Source organism: Antedon mediterranea, chromosome 1 (genome assembly GCF_964355755.1).
Source record: "Antedon mediterranea chromosome 1, ecAntMedi1.1, whole genome shotgun sequence".
NCBI lineage: Eukaryota > Metazoa > Echinodermata > Crinoidea > Comatulida > Antedonidae > Antedon > Antedon mediterranea.
The window spans coordinates 14156323-14174529 of NC_092670.1; the positions used below are offsets into that span (position 1 = coordinate 14156323).

General features: G+C 30.2%; 1 long non-coding RNA gene across 1 annotated transcript; it reads right to left on the reverse strand.

Annotated features, from left to right (window-relative positions):
* Positions 1-14065: 14065 nt before the first annotated feature.
* On the reverse strand, positions 14066-17923 carry LOC140057769 (uncharacterized). Its single transcript, XR_011846968.1, has 8 exons — positions 17614-17923; positions 17014-17063; positions 16143-16753; positions 15800-15831; positions 15455-15486; positions 15111-15142; positions 14769-14800; positions 14066-14457 (listed from the first exon to the last, which is right to left on the reverse strand). It is a non-coding gene; the product is annotated as an uncharacterized lncRNA (long non-coding RNA).
* Between the last annotated feature and the right edge of the window lie 284 nt (positions 17924-18207).

An 18207-nucleotide genomic window follows, 5' to 3' on the forward strand; every position in this document is an offset into this window, starting at 1 on the left:
GTTTCTCCTATACAGGAGAATAACATGGTTGAAGTTACACATTATTCGCTGCTCCTCGTGCATAGATAATGAATTGATTATTCTTGCAAATGAATAAATTACTGTATTAGTAATTTCATGTGGACCTGGATAGATAGAAAAAAATTATTAAAAACAGTTATACAACTGAAAGTATGTATAGACCTAATAAAGTATTGGTAATCGTATAAAACAAAACGTTTTTTCTTCTTCTGTAAAATGTAACTTTTTATTTTTAACATTGCTTGAATACCGGTAGATATTGAAAGATTGCATTTTCAAATTCAGAACAATATTATATAACTCACATAAAAACAAGATTAAAATGTGTTGACTCACCAGATATTGTTTCCCCTATACAGGAGAATGACATGAGTTGAAGTTACATATTATTCGCTGCCCCTCTTGCATAGATAATAATTGATTATTCTTCCAAATGAGTAAATTACTGTATTAGTAATTTCATGTGGACCTGGATAGATAAAAAAATAATATAAAAAAAACAATGATACAAATGAAATTATGGATAGACCTAATGGAGTATTGGTGATCGTATAAAATAAAACGTATTTTCTTCTGTGAAATTTAACTTTTTATTTTTAACATTATTTGAATACCGGTAATTATTGAACAATTGTTATGTGCACAGATTGCAACATTGCATATTCAAATTCAGAACAATATTTATAATAATAACTCACATAAAAACAAGATTAAAATGTGTTTATTCACCAGATTTTGATTTTCCTATACAGGAGAATGACATGGGTTGAAGTTACAGATTACTCGCTGCCCCTTGTGCATAGAGAGTCATAATTATTGTCAGCTTGTTTTTATCAAATTGTTTTTTTTTTCATGATTTCCAGTTCTATTTTCAATTCTTAAAAAGTTTTTTATAGTATTCTATTCTGAATTCTATTCACAGAAATATAATTCCAAAACCATTGCTGCAATTAAAATTTAATGTGAATGGCTTCATGATAGCTATAATAAATTGGAATTACTTCAGCCTGTACTGAATCAAGACCTTTGCTATAGACATGATCAATCAATGTATTGTTTTCAGTGGTGGAACATGTAACATGTTGTCGGTACTCATTCTCTGACATTAAATTTTTCACTCTGGAAGATTGTTTGAAAAGATTTTCATTAAAATCACCCATTAAAATACATTTTGTACTCACTTTTTGTAACTCTTCCAAATATTTTCTCAAATTTTGACAGAATTGATTAATATCATAGCTTGGGGGTCGATAAATTACTGACACGGAAACTGAAATTGGACTTGTTATTAAAAATGAAACTGCTTCTATATCATAATTAGGTATGTTTAATCTGCTTGAAAACGTGTTTTTGGTATACACTGCAACACCGCCATGAGCCTGATTTTTCAATTTGGAACTCAGATCATTTCTATTAGAATACGAATCATACCTTGCTTGGTGATACAATTTATACGGCTGAATATTTACTTCAAAAACATCTTCATCTTTATTCAACCACGTTTCAGTCAGACATATGATACTAGAATTCATAAACAAATCATTGCACTGAAGATCAGCAAAATGTTGCTTAAGTCCTTGAATATTATGTAACATTATTGAAAATTTAGAATCCGAATCATGACCTTGATTTTCACATTGTACATATGAATCCATATTATTTAAGCATTTCTTTATATTTGGATCACAATAAATCAGATTAGGATTAAGATGTTCAATAGTAAGTCCAGATATTGAAGTAACACGACTGAGGGCTACGTATGCTTGTCCAGGTGCAAATGTATTTTTAAGGCAAACTACTGCTTCATTCATTGTCAATCCTTGGACTTTATGAACTGTGCATGCATATGCTAATTTGAGAGGAAATTGTTTTCGACTATATTTATTCCCCATAGATTCTTTAAACATTTCAATTGCCTGAACACCGATTTCATTATTATCAAACTTTACTTTAATAGATACTGGTTTGGCGTTATTATTGGGTTTGACTATTTCATAAACATGTCCCATACATCCATTCGTCAAGCCTTTTTTAACATCTACATTTTTAATCAACATCACTCTGGCATTAAGTGCAATCCACAAATAATTTAGTAAACTAGTTTGACGTGAATTCCGAGGTTTGTCACAAATTTTGCTCTGTTTCTTGGCGTTTACTACACTATCTTCTGCTTCAATGCATACAATGTCTGTACAGATTTTGTGCAACATTTTTTTATTCCATTCATCAACTTGTTTATTGCGTGGGTAAATATGAACAGCATCTTCACATTCTTCCCCTGTTTCACGTGATTTTAAAACAAATAAATCGTTATCAGATAAACAATCATGTTTTTCTTTTGTACGCAATTTGTTTAACAATAAAGCAAATTCTTTATCTTCTTTTTGTCTCATGATTTGGTCTAACTGTATTTGCTTAAAGTTATCTAACCACAGTGAGCTTTCCAATGTGTCTTTATATAACGAACTGCCCATCACTGGGGGTAACTGATAAAAATCACCAACAGCAATTACTGAAATGTTACCAAATGGACTATCGTTGCGTACTTGTTTTATTTGCCTTAATCGTCCGTGGATATACCAAAGTAACCTTTGATTTACCATTGATATTTCATCTATAATAACAATTTGCAACTGACGCAACTGATTACGAAGTGCACTTATTTTTTCTTCTCCAAGTGGTTGATACGGAAGTGAAATATTAATCGGGATAGACAAAGCGCTATGAATTGTTTGGCCTTTAATATTATATGCTGCGATTCCTGTAGGAGCTAATTTCAATATTGACAAATCATCGGGATTTTCCATAATTTTTCCAAGAATACGTGTCGCTTCATTATAAATACAGTTTACCAAATGACTTTTTCCTGTACCAGCGCCACCAGTTATGAAAGTGTAAAATGCTTCAGGTTTTTTACCATTAGCTTTGTCTAAACACCATTGTCTTGTCTTATAAAATATATGTTGTTGTTTTTCATTTAAAGATCGAATCATTTTGTTCAATTCTGGTCTTGGAATATTAGATGAGTTAGATTCTACTTTAGATGTATGATTTTTTTGAATTCCAAAATCTGGAATGAAAAATTCATCTTCTTCATCATCAACCTCTACATTAGGCTTTGGGTTGTCTAACCTTTCTTTTTCACTTTCTGGACATAATAGGCTCCATGCATCTTCTTGTGGTCCAAATTTTGATAAACATTCCTGTGCTTCTTCAACATCATCAGCACTTTTTTCATATTGTTCCATGTTTCCATGAACTATTGACTTTACCGTTTGTAATTGACAGTCACATAATTTCACACATCCTTCCTCATGAAATTGTTCGTACGTTTCAAAATTTGGAGGTTTTAACTGTTCATCTTTTCGAAATGGTAGAAATAACTGAAGTATACTCAAAAAATATTTCTCAGGTGCTGTATCCATTGGAAATCGAGGGTATCTTACTATAGCATTACTAGTTCGTGTTCTTTTTTGGATGAATCCCAACTGTTTTTTTAACTGAAATACATTCTTTTTTTGTTTGTTTCCTTTCATTTCTGATGAACTCAATATTCTATATTCCGAACAAAATTTTGCAAGGCACATTTTATTAAATTCAGAACTATTAGGTCGAGCTTTATATTTGTCGATCTTATTTGGCAACCATGCACTTACATCATCATCTTCTTTGTTTTTAATTACACTTAGTGGTAAACTCATTCTGACAGGATTAGGTCCTACTGGGATAAACTCAACTTTCCTTGAACATTCTTTTAATCTTAAACTACAAACACGATAAATACTTTCTTGTGCAGACACTTCTCGATTATTCATATAAACATTACCAAGTTTTCGCAAACTTTGCCTAGCATCTTCATTGCCTTCTTTTACTTCTGATGCTGCATGATTTAACAGTAAACCCATTTCACGTTCAGATTTTGACATATATCCTATAACGTAAATTATACATGCATATACATTTGTAATATATTGAATATCCATATTAGCATTCCATGCTCTCAATAAGGAAGGATTATATTGATTTACCCACACATCTTGAGGGTTTCTCTTTATAACAATTTTTTCCTCAGTAGCTACACAATTATTTGCTTTCTCAAATGCACTCTGTGTAATACCTAAACTTTGGAAAAGTTCTATTGCATTTTTATATGTTTCTTCATTAGTCACAGCATCTTTTACTGAGGTTAACAGCTCCATTGCTTGTTTATTGTCATCATTATCATCATTGTCTTTATCCACAATTGTAGGTCTCATAACAAATGTATTTCCAGAAGGTTGTCTGGGAAAGTTAAATCTGCAATTTGTTCCCTTTTTTTTACATGATTTAGAATGTCTTTTACTGTGAATTTGCACACTTTTAACAATTTCATTCAGTTCAGGATCTACAGTTTCACATGGCACAGCACAAGAAATATATTTATCAACAAAATTAATAACTTCATTATCTTTATCTGTACCAAAAATAGGAGCATTTTCAACCCATACTAACATATGAACATGTGGACTTCCTCTCATTTGAAATTCAATTCGGTAAAAATAATCTACGACTTTACCAATAGGCTGTGCTTCAGACAAAATTACATTTTTCAAAAAAGTATGAAAGCGTTTATCAAACATTCTGGCAACAGTCACTGGATTTGATTTCAACAAATTACATTTATCTGCCCATTCTAATTCTTCAATGTTTCTTTGGTCTCCAGACTGACTTAGCAATGTCGTCATTATTTCTTTCCAACGGAAATCAGCACTTGAGAATGAAAGAAAGAATGTTGGTTTTCCAATCTGTCTAACCATTGCTATTATATCTTTTTGTGTAGCTTGCCAGTACGGTGGAGTTCCACGAATTTGTTTTAGAAATTTATAACCCCTATCAGATTTTAAAATCTCCTGAATTTTGGTAACATTTTTTAAATCGGATACAGTAACTTTGCTAAAATCATCTTTTTTACTTGACCCTTTTCGCAATGCAATGGAAATACTTGATAAAATTTGTTGAAGTTCATATAAAGATTGAGCATAAAATATGAATTCTGTATTTTGTGCAAACCTGTTATCTATATGCATTAATCTATTGTGAAAATAACGTCCAAGTGTTATTTTAACATCTCTCGTATCATGGAATGTTGGTTGTCCTGTTGGAAATAACACTGGAAATGATTTTGCTTCATTGCTTTTATTACTTAACAATGCAATAGGACTATTATTTTCACATGGTGCACAACAAATTATGTCATTAAAATATTCATCAACCAAATTCTGTCGCCTGTCAACAGGTTGAAGACTTGTATCAAAGGTAACACCACATAATCGATCTTCTACTTCTTCTTCTTTTTCTTCTTCTTCATTGTTTTCATCTTCATTAGTAGTTTCACTTTCGATGTAATCTTCAGATAAATAATTGTGCCATTCTTCATTAATAGCTATATCAAAATAGCACTTGTTATGATCTTGTAAATATTTAAGAGCTTGAATAACATTGGCAGTGTTAACAAATTTATATTTGTAATAACCTTTGTAAGACAACTTTCGCTTCAATTTTACGGATATTAATTGATCATCAACCTGTGGTCTAGGCAGCATTTTAACAGTTTCAATAGTATTTGAAGGTACACATACAACAGGTCCATGTATTCCATGCTGTCCACCTTTAGGTAAATTCATTAATTTCATAAAAGGAATGTTTAATCCAATCAAATGCTGCTCTAAATTATTTAAACACCTGAGCTCAGGAGGAATATCGTGTAGTTGTAAATTGTTTGAATTGGCTTCTGCAGGAACTTTCCCGTTTAACATTTTCCTGTGGCATGTGAAACAAATCCATAAACAACACCTTGGTGATTCGACAAATTGACAATGTTTATTACTTTCATTATTGCAAATATGCAAATACTTTTCATTTATACAAGCCTGATTTTTGTATTTAGCTTTGATGCACTTCATAACTTGATCTTTGAATAACAATTTAAAGCAAACACAACAAACATATTCAGGACCACGAGAAACTGTTTTCTTGAAGTTTTCTAAAACAATATTAAAATTAGTGTTTTCTGTTTTGATTTTTTCCCGATTTTTCATATTTTTCTTCATGATTTTTTTCCGGAACCCTTCATCACCATGATACTTTTCTGTAAATCTTTGCTTACACTTTTGCTTACACCTTTGACGGAATTTTAAATTACCTCGATATTTCTCAGCCAATTTTTGTTTACATTTTTGTCTAAATTTCAAATTACTCCTATACTTTTCTGCCAATTTGTCTTTGGATTTTTGTCTAAATTTCAAATTATTCCTATACTTTTCTGCCAATTCGTCTTTGCATTTTTGTCTAAATTTCAAATTACTCCGATACTTTTCAGCCAATTTTTCTTTACAGTTTTGTCTAAATTTCAAATTACTCCGATACTTCTCTGCCAATTTCTGCTTACAGTTTTGCCGAAATTTCAAATTATTCCGATACTTCTCTGCCAATTTATGCTTAAGGTTTTGTCGAAATCTAAAATTACTCCGATACTTTTCTGCCATTTTTTGGGTAAGGTTTTCTCTGAATTGTGAATTATTACAATACTTCTCTGATAATATTTGCTTCAAATTTTGTCGAAATTGTGGATCATTGTGATACCTCTCCTTATTTCTTTGTTTATTATTTTGTATAGTTTTATGCCTAAACATTGTATCATTGTTGTATCGATTCTTTTTGGTTTCTTTTTTGGTTTTTCGGTAACCCAAATCAATGTTGTAGTTATGTTTAGCTTTATTTCGTAACTTAACATTATATTCAGGTTTACATTTATACATTTTGTGTTGTCTTTCTCTGTTTTCCTTCCTCTTTTGGAATTTATAATCATCATCACCATATCTTATTTTTTGTGCCTCTTTTACTTTGCGTTTTTTTTCCTCTCTGTATACAGAATCACTTTGATATTTGTTTCCGATTTCATTTGTTTCTTTTGAATTATTGTTTTCTTCTCTTTCCCGTTTAATTCTTTGTCGATTCTTTTCTCTTTCTTTTTTAATTCTATAAGATTGTTTTCGTTTTCTGCTCAATATTTTTACTCTGCTTTCTGAACAAGGTTTTTCAACAGTTTTACTCTGTTTGTGTTTTGGTTCTATATCTTCAAATGGTTCTTTTTCCGTTTGCTTTCGTTTCTTTGTTGTAGAATCCTTTACCAAAAAATTCGCCTCTGTTTTTGAGAGTTTATTGTGGGATGTCACATTCATATCAACTTGTCCTGTTGTTTCCTGAACATTATTTTGACTCACATTGACAGATTCTACTACATTAAAATGCACATTCATGGTGTACAAAATATATATACCATTGTCAGTTGTAACATAATCTATTCTTCCCGGCTTTTTAGCAGAAAACAATTGCCACGTTAAAATTTGATCATTAAATGAATAAATATCTGTATTAAGCAAGTTTGCCATTGCACTTATTTCAGTATTGGATGCCCACGTTCCATTATCCATTACTCTTTTTTTAAACACATATTCCTTAACTGATCTATATTCGTGACTAAATGTATTAATAAATAAGTCATCAGTTTCCAATAAATGATTAGTAATTGCTCTTCTTAAAAGTAAATGATTATCTTCAGTCCCAGAAATAATGTATGAAATTGCACGATAAAAACAATTACCATCACCTGTAATATTTGTAATTTGAAGAGGATGTCCAATCTGACTAGCTCTGTTAATACCAGAATTCCTATCGGTATGTTCACAACGGATGCCTACTTCATTACACATGTTTTTCTTTTGTGTTTCTGAGATAGGAATAAATTTAAAATTCTTGTCAGGTCTTTCTCCATACTGAACATTAACAATTTCAATATCACTATCACTTTGCCATCCATTACTTGATGAGACATGACCTTCTTTATTATGTTTTTGGCCTTTAACATTAGAATCAATATTTTTTTCTGGTAATCTTGTACTACATTTATACTGATAAGACGTACTAGGTTCATCAATATCGACATTTCCCAAGTTGCTTTGTTCACAATTATCATCGAGCACAGAAGCGGAACATAAAATCATAGACTTATTTTCAATATTTACACCGGTCAGTTCAAACTCGGTTTCATGTAAATTACAGTTCATTGACCTTGCTAATCTAATACAATATTCGTACACACCTTGCCAAGATGTACTGTAAAGTAAAATACTCTTTCCATGCTCACTAACACAACCAAATCGATCTCTTGCATGTGGATCAAATATAAGAAATCCATTTACACGTTTGATAATAGAAAATGTGCTTCTGTTGAAATTCATAAAAAATGCATCATGTTGGTGTAATTCTTGTTCAAGAGCTTGGTTTAATGACAAGGCTCCATATTCAGCCATAAATTCGATATTTCCATCTATTATGCCAAAAACTGATTCTTTTGGAGATATTACAAATGTGTTATCCAAGATATCCAATTCTTTGGGCAGTTCAGAAATCATCAAAAGGTCCTCATGCATAGTGGAATCTTTCTGAATGTAACGGTACAACTCATTTCCAAGAGTCAATATTGTATCAAGGTCTTTGGTGTAAAAATCATTTCCATTCCTCTTTGTAGAATAAAGAATAGCTACAAGACTATTTGCAACACACTGTTTACCACTTGCAAAGCCAAATCTATAATTCCCTTGATTAAAATTACCCTGTGCTACAGTTATATTTTCATTACTATTATATACTTGTAATTCATTTATTGATTGTGTTTTCTGCCTATTTCGTGTATTTTTTTGTTTTGGTACATCATAGATTATCAATTCTTCCGAAAAATTATTTTTTGTTAAAACTTCAATATCCAGATCGATAGTATGTTGGTCACATTTAGGTTTAGTATGGGACCTAATTTTTTCAGTCACTGCTTCTTTGCATCCGTCATCAATTATCAATACTTCATTTTCCTCAAATTCACAACTTGCACATGTTTGATTTTTATGATCTGTACCATTACAATCAATTATTCTACTTCTGTCATTCATTTTGCTATTATTTTGTGCTTTCGCATCGTCAGTCGCTGTGTTGTCGTTTTCTACAGTACATTCTATTTTAAAATCCTCGTCAGTTTTCGTTTCAGAATTGTCATTATTACCCATGTTCTTTATATCTTTCATAGTATCGCAATCATTCTTTAAATTCACATTACCTTGTGCTTTTTTGTTATCAATCTTCTTAGTTTTGACAAAACGACCTTTGTTATTTCGTAAACGTTTCGAACCACCACCTGATTGTTGTTGTATTCCGTTTGTTACTTTTGTATTTTTCAAAACATCACACATAGGCCTACCACTGTCGTCAAATATTGTTTGTGAATTTCCCAATACATTCGTTTTAGAATTTTCTTTGTTGTATTCTCTGTAAGTATTTGTATTCATATTCCATTCCATTTTGTTATTATTTCGTCTTTCATAGAAATCTTTTACACCTTTGCCAATATATTTTACACCTGGTTCTAAACTTATACCATTTATAACGGGCTTTCTCCTTTTCTTATTTCCTCTATTTTTACATCTTTTTTTTTTGTTGTCGGTTCTTTTCTTTGATCTTACTCTCATCCAATCACTACCAAGTAAATCTTCACTTCCTGTTTGTTGACATTTTAATTTGGCATTATTACAACGTTTTTCTTTATTTTTCGTTAATTCTGGAAAGTCTGCAGTGACAGATTCATCAGGTTCTAGAATCGTATATCTATTGAAATGACAGGGAATACCTATTTCACCCAACATGTTATTAACAAAATTACTATTCCCACACATTGAACAAATCCAAATTACCCTGGAATTACATAGTTTGTCTTCAAAAACATCTCTTACACATTTCACATGAAAATATTGACTACAACAGTCACATGTTATGCAATTGTCGTCTACTTTCACTTCAATATTACAGAAATCGCATGTATCATCAAACTCTGAAGTGACCTCTGTACCATAAGATAATATGTTTATGATATCATCAATTATTCCTTTAAATTCAGTTGTATCTTTCATAAATTCACAATTGACATTACCTGTATCATCATTTCTGTCGTCTTTGACATTCTCAGTTGAACAGCATTCATCAAGTAGGTCCAAGATGTCATTAACAACTATTTTAAATTCTGCTGTCTTATCCATAACTCCATTATTAACATTACCAGTTGTATTGACAAAAATCTGCTTTTTACTTGTAACTTCTTTATTCACATTCTTACACAAATAAATTATCATTGTAAAGATAATCAACAAAAAGATACCAACTAATGTTATGAATTCCATATCCATTATTCAAAATTTGTATAAGAAACAAACCTACAAATTTCTTCAAATTAATAAACTTTGTATTCTGCAATTCCAATGAATATTACAATTAAGTTCTTTTTATCAATTCAAGAAATCCTTGCTAAAACAAAATAAATTATTAAAATTCCAAAAACAATTCAATTATATATTGTCTTTTGTTTCTATGATTTTTAATTTTTGTCCTAATTTTTTTTCTTTTAATATATTTTTTTTTTGTCTGCTTTTTTTTCAATAGTTCAATTATACAATTTCACTGAATAAAAAAATTAGCTTCTGCTTAATATTGGCTTAATGAAATACTATTTAATATTATTATAAATATTATTTTAAACTTCTCTTTAATACTTGGTTGTGCTAAATAGTTTCAGATTCTAATTTTTATTCTTTTTACAATTCTACTTAATAACAGATTCAAATAAAAGTGATCTTTAAATCTTCTTTAATTAATTCTTTTGTAATAAACTCTGTTTAATATTTATTTCTTTATAATAAGCTTCTGTTTTATTCTTCAAACTTTTGTTTGTATAATCAAACTTTAACTTTACACTTTTGCTTTTGCAAAAATGGTTTTGTAATAAACTTTTGTTTATTAGTTGTTTCCTTGTGATTAACTTCTGTTATCTTCAAGGTTTTACACTTTTGCTTTTGCAAAAATGGTTTTGTAATAAACTTTTGTTTATTAGTTGTTTCCTTGTGATTAACTTCTGTTATCTTCAAGGTTTGACACTTTTGCTTTTGCAAAAATGGTTTTGTAATAAACTTTTGTTTATTAGTTGTTTCCTTGTGATTAACTTTTGTTATCTTCAAGGTTTTACACTTTTGCTTTTGCAAAAATGGTTTGTAATAAACTTTTGTTTATTAGTTTTTCCTTGTGATAAACTTCTGTTTACTTCAAGGTTTTACTGAATGTTTCAAAGATACTTTTAAAAAATGTTTAAAAAGAAATTGTGCATAAATATTAAAATTCGGTAACCCCTCGTAGAAACTCTCTTTGGAGAGTGGATCTTTTTCTAAAGACCCGGATCTCTTCTGAGATCCAGTGGGTTTATATAAGACAGTCACCTACAATAAAAGAAAAAAAAAAGAGTTAGTTATTAATTTTAAGATACACTGTACAGTACTAAGAATTACAGTCAAACAATTATAAATTGAATCAGTAGATAAATCAGTGTTTTTACAAATACCTAAATAATAATATACACATCCCCCCTGTGGAATGTAACATGATCTATTGGGCCTAGCAAAACAAATTAGGACCAACTCATTACTAAATTCAGGATAGACCCATTTTATAAAATTGCAAATTTATGTCTGGAGAAACTGACCACCACATTTATGTTAAAAAGGATGATTGTCCCAAATTTTGAAGTAAATTGTGATAATATATTTGTGACTTTGGTTTATACAATATAAATAAATCACTATAGAAGATATTTTGACCTAAAAATATGTCAAAACTTCATTACATGGAATGTGTCGGAAACAAATTCTTTCATAACAATTTCACCTTCAAAATTAATCTGAAAATAGGTTTAATTATTCAATGTTCTAATAAAATAGAATTTTATACACAAAAATATTTGGTCACTCAGTATAGTAAATTTAAAAACAACACATGTTTATCAATTATTGGAGGGCATAAAGTAAGGAAAATATGTTTTTTCCGTTTTACAGATAATTTTCTAATACTCACAGCTATAACTGGCACTGTATATTTTCTGTACAACTACAATCTAAAAAATAAAAGGAAAATCATTAATAATGGCAATAAACAACATTAACACTTTTTCAAAATCAACATGCTTCTTAATCAATGTCTGAAAAATTAAGAAATTTTCTCAAAATGAATTTGGGTATTAGACAGCTGGTTAGGGCCTACATGTTGTCTCAATGCTAATTTCATTTAATATTTTATTCACAAACCATAAAATCTGAATTATGTAAATGTTTCATAATAGAACATGCCTACAAAATAACAGGCAACGGTTCACAAAGTAAAGAAAATATGTTTTATCCGTTTGACAGATAATCTACTAATACTCACAGCTGTAGCTGACACTGTATATGTTCTACAATCTAAAAAAAAAAACAAGGAAAAACATTAATAATTGGCAATAAACAACATTAACACTTTTTCCAAATCAACATGCTTCTTAATCAATGTCTGAAAAATTAAGAAATTCCTCAAAATGACTTTGGGTATGAGACAGCTGGTTAGGCCTACATGTTGTCTTAATGCTAATTTCATTTAATATTTTATTCACAAACCATAAAATCTGAATGATGTAAATGTTACATAATAGAAAATGCCTACAAAATAACAGGCAACGGTTCACAAAGTAAAGAAAATATGTTTTCTCCGTTTAACAGATAATCTACTAATACTCACAGCTGTAGCTAACACTGTATATTTTCTACAATCTAAAAAAACAAAACAAGGAAAAACATCAATAATTGGCAATAAACAACATTAACACTTTTTCCAAATCAACATGCTTCTTAATCGAGGTCTGAAAAATTAAGAAATTTCCTTAAAATGACTTTAGGTATGGGACGGCTGGTTAGGGCCTACATGTTGTCTCAATGCTAGTTTCATTTAATATTTTATTCACAAACCATAAAATCTGAATGATGTAAATGTTACATAATAGAAAATGCCTACAAAATAACAGGCAACTGTTCACAAAGTAAGGAAAATATGTTTTCTCCGTTTAACAGATAATCTACTAATACTCACAGCTGTAGCTAACACTGTATATTTTCTACAATCTAAAAACAACAAGGAAAAACATTTATAATGGCAAAAAAACAACATTAACCCTTTTGTTAAATCAACATGCTTCTTAATCAATGTCTGAAAAATTAAGAAATTTCCTCAAAATAACTTTGGGTATGGGCCGGCTGATTGGGGTCTACATGTTGTCTCAAAACTACTTTCATTTAATATCTTATTCAAAAACCATAAAATCTGAATTATGTAAATGTTTCATAATATAAAATGCCTACAAAATAACAGGCAACAGTTCACAAAGTAAAGAAAATATGTTTTCTCCGTTTAACAGATAATCTACTAATACTCACAGCTGTAGCTGACACTGTATATTTTCTACAATCTAAAAAAACAAAACAAGAAAAAACATCAATAATTGGCAATAAACAACATTAACACTTTTTCCAAATCAACATGCTTCTTAATCGAGGTCTGAAAAATTAAGAAATTTCCTTAAAATGACTTTAGGTATGGGACGGCTGGTTAGGGTCTACATGTTGTCTCAATACTACTTTCATTTAATATCGTATTCACAAACCATAAAATCTAAATTATTTAAATGTTTCATAATATAAAATGCCTACAAAATAACAGGCAACAGTTCACAAAGTAAGGAAAATATGTTTTCTCCGTTTAACAGATAATCTACTAATACTCACAGCTGTAGCTGAAACTGTTAATTTTCTACAATCTAAAAAAAAACAAGGAAAAACATTAATAATGGCAATAAACAACATTAACACTTTTTCCAAATCAACATGCTTCTTAATCAATGTCTGAAAAATTAGGAAATTTCCTCAAAATGACTTTGGGTATGAGACAGCTGGTTACGGCCTACATGTTGTCTCAATGCTAATTTCATTTAATTGTTTGATCACAAACAATAAAATCTGCATTACGTAAATGTTTCATAATAGAAAATGTCTACAAAATAACAGGCAACAGTTTACAAAGTAAGGAAAATATGTTTTCTCCGTTTAACAGATAATCTACTGATACTCACAGCTATAGCTGAAACTGTATATTTTCTACAATCTAAAAAAAAAACAAGGAAAAACATTAATAATTGGCAATAAACAACATTAACACTTTTTCCAAATCAACATGCTTCTTAATCGAGGTCTGAAAAATTTAGAAATTCCTCAAAATGACTTTGGGTATGAGACAGCTGGTTAGGGCCTACATGTTTTCTCAATGCTAATTTCATTTAATATTTTATTCACAAACCATAAAATCTGAATGCTGTAAATGTTTCATAATAGAAAATGCCTACAAAATAACAGGCAACTGTTCACAAAGTAAGGAAAATATGTTTTCTCTGTTTAACAGATAATCTACTGATACTCACAGCTATAGCTAACACTGTATATTTTCTATAATCTAAGAACAACAAGAAAAAACATTGATAATGGCAATAAACAACATTAACCCTTTTGCTAAATCAACATGCTTCTTAATCAATGTCTGAAAAATTAAGAAATTTTCTCAAAATAACTTTGGGTATGGGCCGGCTGATTGGGGTCTACATGTTGTCTCAATACTAATTTCATTTAATATCTTATTCACAAACCATAAAATCTGAATTATGTAAATGTTTCATAATATAAAATGCCTACAAAATAACAGGCAACAGTTCACAAAGTAAGGAAAATATGTTTTCTCCGTTTAACAGATAATCTACTAATACTCACAGCTGTAGCTGAAACTGTTAATTTTCTACAATCTAAAAAAAACAAGGAAAAACATTGATAATGGCAATAAACAACATTAACACTTTTTCCAAATCAACATGCTTCTTAATCGAGGTCTGAAAAATTAAGAAATTCCTCAAAATGACTTTGGGTATGAGACAGCTGGTTACGGCCTACATGTTGTCTCAATGCTAATTTCATTTAATTGTTTGATCACAAACAATAAAATCTGCATTACGTAAATGTTTCATAATAGAAAATGTCTACAAAATAACAGGCAACAGTTTACAAAGTAAGGAAAATATGTTTTCTCCGTTTAACAGATAATCTACTGATACTCACAGCTATAGCTGAAACTGTATATTTTCTACAATCTAAAAAAAAACAAGGAAAAACATTGATAATGGCAATAAACAACATTAACACTTTTTCCAAATCAACAAGCTTCTTAATTAATGTCTGAAAAATTAAGAAATTTCTTCAAAATGACTTTGGGTATGGGTCGGCTAATTTGGGGCCTACATGTTGTCTCAATGCTAATTTCATTTAAATTTTATTCACAAACCATAAAATCTGAATGATGTAAATGTTTCATAATAGAAAATGCCTACAAAATAACAGGCAACAGTTCACAAAGTAAGGAAAATATGTTTTCTCTGTTTAGCAGATAATCTACTAATACTCACAGCTGTAGCTGACACTGTATATTTTCTACAATCTAAAAAAAAAACAAGGAAAAACATTAATAATTGGCAATAAACAACATTAACACTTTTTCCAAATCAACATGCTTCTTAATCGAGGTCTGAAAAATTTAGAAATTCCTCAAAATGACTTTGGGTATGAGACAGCTGGTTAGGGCCTACATGTTTTCTCAATGCTAATTTCATTTAATATTTTATTCACAAACCATAAAATCTGAATGCTGTAAATGTTTCATAATAGAAAATGCCTACAAAATAACAGGCAACTGTTCACAAAGTAAGGAAAATATGTTTTCTCTGTTTAACAGATAATCTACTGATACTCACAGCTATAGCTAACACTGTATATTTTCTATAATCTAAGAACAACAAGAAAAAACATTGATAATGGCAATAAACAACATTAACCCTTTTGCTAAATCAACATGCTTCTTAATCAATGTCTGAAAAATTAAGAAATTTTCTCAAAATAACTTTGGGTATGGGCCGGCTGATTGGGGTCTACATGTTGTCTCAATACTAATTTCATTTAATATCTTATTCACAAACCAAAAAATCTGAATTATGTAAATGTTTCATAATATAAAATGCCTACAAAATAACAGGCAACAGTTCACAAAGTAAGGAAAATATGTTTTCTCCGTTTAACAGATAATCTACTAATACTCACAGCTGTAGCTGAAACTGTTAATTTTCTACAATCTAAAAAAAACAAGGAAAAACATTGATAATGGCAATAAACAACATTAACACTTTTTCCAAATCAACATGCTTCTTAATCGAGGTCTGAAAAATTAAGAAATTCCTCAAAATGACTTTGGGTATGAGACAGCTGGTTACGGCCTACATGTTGTCTCAATGCTAATTTCATTTATTATTTTATTCACAAACCATAAAATCTGAATGCTGTAAATGTTTCATAATAAAAAATGCCTACAAAATAACAGGCAACTGTTCACAAAGTAAGGAAAATATGTTTTCTCCATTTAACAGATAATCTACTACTCACAGCTGTAGCTAACACTGTATATTTTCTACAATCTAAAAACAACAAGGAAAACATTGATAATGGCAATAAACAACATTAACCCTTTTTCCAAATCAACATGCTTCTTAATTAATGTCTGAAAAATTAGGAAATTTCCTCAAAATGACTTTGGGTATGGGCCGGCTGATTAGGGCAAGCAACAGTTCACAAAATAAGGAAAATATGTTTTCTCCATTTAACAGATAATCTACTAATACTCACAGCTGTAGCTGAAACAGTTAATTTTCTACAATCTAAAAAAAACAAGGAAAAACATTGATAATGGCGATAAACAACATTAACACTTTTTCCAAATCAACAAGCTTCTTAATCAATGTCTGAAAAATTAAGAAATTTCCTCAAAATAACTTATTTTATTCACAAACAATAAAATCTGAATTATGTAAATGTTTCATAATAGAAAATGCCTACAAAATAACAGGCAACAGTTCACTCCCAATCATGAAACCATTAATCATCTCTACAAACTATTTATTTAATATACACTACTTACAATATTCTAGAGATACTAAAGTAGAAACAATTGTGTATCTCTTCCAACAGCTACAAGACAAAAATATATTATTATTATAAATATCAATACAAATTGTGATCAAAACATCCACAATATTTGTAACAATGACAGGTGCGAAAGGGAACTGCGCTGACCTACGTCACTACTACTAGGACTACTGGAGTAAGCCTAGACAACATGCTATTGTAAGAAGAACGAGTCATTGTTTCTTCTCTTTAAGAATTTATACAACTAAAAATTAAGCTAGAGTTAATATAATATAAGCCAGGTGCAAAAGGGAACTAGCGCCGTTTAGTCCTACTAAAAACAGCAAGTATTCTTGTACAGGCTAGGCCTAGGTACACTATGAATGTAGCAGACATATTTGTTCGTATTTACCGGGACCGTATTTAACATACACATGGCCATACACGATTGTCGTGCTGCTACGAAAGCCATCGGGCTGAAAAACGTCACGACGTTTGCCGGCCGTCTCTGAAAGTCTGACATCCTTCCCTATATCTATAGTAGGCTAGGGTATCGTTAGTAAGTAGCAATTACAAAACAACTACAAATCAAACAATCCACATAATTTCTTACCTATTTCTTATAGTATATCAATTCTCAACAAACTTGAGTTTGTTATTTATTTATTTAATCGTTGAAGTTCGACGATATAAAATGGTATTTGTAACAATTATCAGAGAGCGACTCTTAAAAACCAACATGGAGTTTACCAACGACATACCACAACACAACACGTTGTCGAATTTTCTCGAAATTCGGTTCACCTACAGTATGGCATGCAATCCTCGCCAAAATTACCAATATTTAACGAATAACGAAAATTAGTTTTCACGTCAGACCTATTATATGTATTCTACGTGTATATTATTAGACGTTGCGTTTTCGCGGATAACCTAACTCGTCCGCAGTGACGAGTTCAAATCTAGTTTTTTTTCTCTTTTTTTTTCTATTTTCTTCTTTCTTTCCACGAATTTTGTTGCACGCATATCTCTAATTCTGGCCAACATAAGATTGTGTAACTTTGTCATAATATTAACCTGTAGCGGTAGATGTGCAGGACGTTTCGTTTTTTGACTTTAGAGTCGCGCAGCGTAAGTTACGTGCGATTTTATGAATTTCAATGATTGATCATAGAATAAAAACTAAAAGTAATTTTGTATTGAAACT